Consider the following 5,147-nt stretch of genomic DNA (forward strand, 5'->3'; position numbering starts at 1 on the left):
AATATCAAGTTCAGAACCACTTTAAAAGTGTCATATGCAGTACCAAGAAAACTGCTTTTGAATTTTGAAGAACAATGGTTTGTAGAAGTCCTAAATACACAGATGCAAGTCACTTCACATTTATAAGATCACTGTTTACCACTGTCCATAAGAAATTAAGTGTTACAATTTAACTAGGTTCATTCTTTCTGCAACACAGGTCTTAATATGTAAATTTAATGTAAAAGATGCTGAAGTTCAAACATGAATGTTACCTTTGGTATTTAAAGTTTTGCAAAATACAGAAGATGTTACTCATGAAACCATATTCCAAAAATGGAACAAACAAGCATTTAATTGTAATGGCTATATGTGCAAATGTAATCATCAAGAAGATAGCACACAAATCAAGAGTATTTTGGAGTTCACAGGACTGGACACATAGATCATGAATCAACAACATGGAAACTCTCAGTTTCTCAGCTTGAGCTTGTAAGAAGTAAAGTTGATTGCAGATCTGGTCCTTAAAAGATGCACCATACTCACCTCTTCCTCCAAGATCAGGATTAATAAATGCCACAGAAAATTCCACAAGGAAATGCATTATTGTAGTACAGATACTAAAGTGGTATTTTTTTAAACAAACAAAACCCCCAAAGCCCTTCAAGGTAAGTGCCTATTATCCCTATTTCAAATGTGACACAGAGGTGTAGAAACCATAGTAGTACGCAACAGTCCGAGGTATCCTGCTTAAGAAGATAGGAGGCTGTCAAATCAACATAACATTACATAGTATTTAAATTCCAACTCCTAAGAAGCTAAGCAGCAAATATGAACAGCGAACGCCTCTTAAGTCAGACACCTCTGAAGTGCGGAATACAAAAACAATGGCCTGGTAATTTGTTTAGCATCATATAAAAATAAAGGCAGAAAAACATCATGTCCAGTTCCTAGGAATTCTCATTTGACGTAACCACAAAGAGGCAGTTTCCACTACTTGCAGTCTTTTGCTCCATTGCCTACAGAATTTTCTACCAATTTCTGCAGCACCTATAGCAGCATCAAGTTTCTTCTTTACACAGCCCACAAACACCTTCCTTGGCTCAGCATGAGCTCATGCCAATCCAATCATCAGATTAAATACTCTGTATGATCATGAAGTGTACTTCATAGCACACTAACACAAGGGGGCAAATGAATTGCAGAATCTTAAAGCAGGAGTTATCTAACTTCTCAGTTTTTCATTTTGGGATATTTATGTTCTTCTTATAGTTTTTACAGTTAAGCTATTAGGTTGTGTTTTGGGATTTTTTTTTCCACCCCCAAAAGAAGCATTTCCCTCCGAGTTTCAATTCTCATATTTGTTGAAACATTTTATTTACCTTCATAAAGGGCCTCAAAGACAATGAGAGAACCAAAGCACCTTTCGCATGAAGAAAGGCTGAGGGAGCTGGGACTCCAGCCTGGAGAAGAAAAGTGTGCTTCTGATGGGGTAAGGGAGAGTAAAAATGACATAGCTGGGGTGTTCCAAGTTGCATCCAGTGACAGGACAGGTTGCAGAGTCTCCATCCTTGAAGATGCCCAAAACCCAACTGGACACAGCCCTATAAAAGCTACTCCTGCTTGGACTAGATTATTTTTCACAGAAAGCCTCACTGGGCACTGGAACAGGCTGCCCAGGGAAGTGGTTGAGTCACCATCCCTGGAGGTGTTTAAAAGACAGGCAGATGAGGTGCTCAGGGACATTGTTTAGGGGCAGATAGGAATGGTTGGACTCGATGATCCAAGAGGTCTTTTCTAACCTGGAGATTCTGTGATCTCCAGAGGTCCCTTCCAACCTCAACTACTTTATTATTTTGTGATTCATTCTCAGGACCAAAATCTCCACAGTAGCTGAGAGCACTGATAAGGTTGCCCTCTTCTATGTGGAACACACTGAGGGAGGTGAAATTGACAGCAATTTCAGAGATTACAGCAAAAGCTGCTACTTAACAGTCTGCATTCCCTTCCAAATCTCAAGTGTAGAGCACTCTACTGAATGTTAGGAATGATCTGAGGTGTGCAAACCCCTTTCCACAAGCCCAACTCATGTTCTCTTTGCCTCAGGCCAGATCCTTTCTGTCCAGTTGCTCCTTCCTCAAATTTCAAGACAACCCCCCACCCCCCATCTTTGCTTATGCAGTCCCAATCTTTCCAATTTTCCAGTTCATCAGACCTGTCTTTCCCATCAGCACCAGATTTTTAGACATGTTCCTCACTAATTGTCTTCACTCCTATACAGCTACAGTTTATTTTCAAGCAGGCCTATTTTTTCTTTCCCTTCTATATGAACTAAGCATCTTTTCCCCATACAGTTCCCAAGAGTAGCAGAAAATAAGCATCTGAACTGAAAACAGAAAGCCATCCTTTCTTACATTAGGCACAATCCTTAGGACCCTGGAGCCACAGTGCAGAGGGAATTCCATTCAGCCATGGGCTATGGCACCCCTCCCCACCCCGGAGGTAAAACTCTGGAAAATACAATTGCTAATATTATTTAAGGCAACTGTGAACCACACGAGAAATAAGACATTCTTTTGAATTGTTTAGGACCTGAATACTGTGAGTCAGCCCTCATAAGCACTTGAAGTAATTTTCTTAATCCAGACAGGGACTTTAGTTCCTCACTTGAGCTCAAGTTCTGCAAGTGCTCAAACGGTATTTTCATCACTTCAAACTGTTATAAGCTGCTAGGGCTGCCAAACAAGGCTTCTCTCATTCCCTGCCATATCCCGCCTTGTACCAGCTACAAGGTGAACCAGGAGGAAACAGCCTGTTCCACCATTCACACGAAAACCGTCACTGCCACAATGAGGTAGGCAGAAAGAAATGGTTTGGCCGCTGGACTTTGTCAAAGTCATGCAAACTGACTGACTTGTTACATGCTCTCAAATCTTTCTTACTGGCACTTTAGATTCACAGCTACTCAGAGAAGTCCCGAAGAACAAGCCTAGATATAAAGAGATCCGCAAGAGTAACAGGATGGATAGCCACCTGTAAACACCACAGCCTGCAGTCTGCTAGCAAAACGCAGTGACCTTTAAAAGGAGGGGAATAGTGGAAGAATAACATCTTTTTCTTTTATAACGCACACAGTCTGGTCAAGCATTTCTAAGTTTTCAAATGGCTGAAATGTATGCGCATGTCTTTAGTATTAAGCAGTAACAGATAAGCAAATACAAGACAGTACTACTTAAAGAAGCCTCAGTGAGAAAGCTATCAAACTTTGAGTCAGATAGTATATCTTTTTCCAAGTAGTCAACCTCACTTTGCCACACATCTCAAGCGACGTGTAGTAGGTAAATGTACACACAGAAGTGTTCCCTTTACAAAAGGCTGTAGGCTAATACTGGAGAGCTTTACTACTGAGAACCACTCAAGTCTGAACTAAATTGGAAATTTTAGCCATCAATAACCTCACCAGTTCAAATCTACAGCAGCGACAGACAGGAGAACTGTAATTTTTACTAGCACATACACCAGGCCGAAATTCTATATGGTAAAATTATGCAGATTTATGAATTATAACAACTTACGTTCATATTCATCTATGTCATGTTTGTACCTGTGCAACTACACCAGCAGCAGGCCTGCAAAGCATGAACTCAAAACAAATCCTCAGTGCACATAAGCTTCCTTATCCTTTTAAAACATCTATATGATGTATAAACTTGAAGCTGTGAGCACTTATTTGAAGAAGGCACATGTATTTTAACGGTAAAATAACAGGGCTAATAAAATGAGATTAGCAAGTGATACTGAGTCATGATAGTGAAGAAAAAAATCTTAAAAGGAAACACTTTCAGATCTTGACTGTATCTAAAATTAGTGACATTTACATAACCATTAGTCTACATTTGACTCACCAAACAGTTCTTGCATGCAGCTTTTAAAAGGAAAGGAGCCCAAGGAATTTTCATTCTCACTGCAGTGATTTCAATCATCTCAGTGAAAGATCCTCCTGTAAGAAAAACATCTTTGTAGAAGATGAGAAAAAAAAATTAGTGAATTCAGAGTCAGATACAGTTTAAACTTCAAAGCATAAAATTGATACCTGTCTATAGACATAGTGATTTCAGAAATTAAGTGTTTAAAAAGTTTTGCTAAATGTTTTACAAGACACATTTTGCTTTATGTGCACACTTTGCTAAAAACATGACAGAACGTTTCCTGGTTCTATTCATTAAGAAAATGTTGTAAAAATGAACGTGCAGTTTTACAAGTTTTAATAAAGAAATAAAGACACTAAAAGTAACACCATTTTTTTGTAATTTTATATTATATAAAGAACCAAATACACTTACCAAAGGATAGTTAGACAGGTGCAGCTTGAGATGGCTCCTCTAATAGAATCAGCTTTCATGTAAACTGAAGCATTCCAAGTTACATACAAGTCTATTCTATATTTACTATCTGATATTATGAAGCCCTAAAATTGTTCTCCAATAGACGAAAATACAAACAAGACCCAAGGAAATGGTCATAAATAACCAACCCATAAATTATAACAACAACAAGGCATCAGGAAACACATGAAATGTTGTTTTCCATGACTCACATGCAGAAGTGGCTAGCCTTACTTCAGCAGCACAGTTAATACTGGAGATATTTACAGTCTTAACACCAATATTTACGTGCTGCTAAAGTATGACAGACATCAGCATCGCAGGATTGCCTAATTTGTGACATTTCTCTTCAGGATGATGAAATCCTTGTATTTTTGAGGCAGCACAATATGGCCTGCACCTTTTTAAAACCCACAAACCATTATGTGCTGCTACGTTATGCCAAGGTGTCTACCATACTTCAGGAGAAACATTTGCTGAAAGCTGAATGCAGGATTTTCTTGTTAAACATTACTTTTCACGCATTGGCATCAGTTGTATTAATAAACTACGAAGTGTTTATAAAACATTTGTCCATTGCCAAGCTGACTGTTTATTTACAGTGAAGCTCTATACTACTTTGTCAACTGTGCATAATACCTTGATGGGACACAACGAGGAACTTGACAATTGTGTGTCTGATTAGAGGAACTAAGGATTATGCAGATGTTTATTTCTAAACAAAACAGAAAAGTCTGGGTTATTTTCTGATATAACTTTTAGTCATCTGGAAACTTCTGATGT

At 38.5% G+C, this 5,147-nt stretch overlaps 1 long non-coding RNA gene across 1 annotated transcript; it reads right to left on the minus strand.

Moving 5' to 3' along the window:
• Nucleotides 1-331: 331 nt before the first annotated feature.
• LOC138734332 (uncharacterized) lies at nt 332-4,583 on the minus strand. The gene is made up of 2 exons (XR_011339554.1): nt 3,885-4,583; nt 332-502 (listed from the first exon to the last, which is right to left on the minus strand). It is a non-coding gene; the product is annotated as an uncharacterized lncRNA (long non-coding RNA).
• Between the last annotated feature and the right edge of the window lie 564 nt (nt 4,584-5,147).

The sequence above is a fragment of the Phaenicophaeus curvirostris genome, chromosome 1 (assembly GCF_032191515.1).
Source record: "Phaenicophaeus curvirostris isolate KB17595 chromosome 1, BPBGC_Pcur_1.0, whole genome shotgun sequence".
NCBI lineage: Eukaryota > Metazoa > Chordata > Aves > Cuculiformes > Cuculidae > Phaenicophaeus > Phaenicophaeus curvirostris.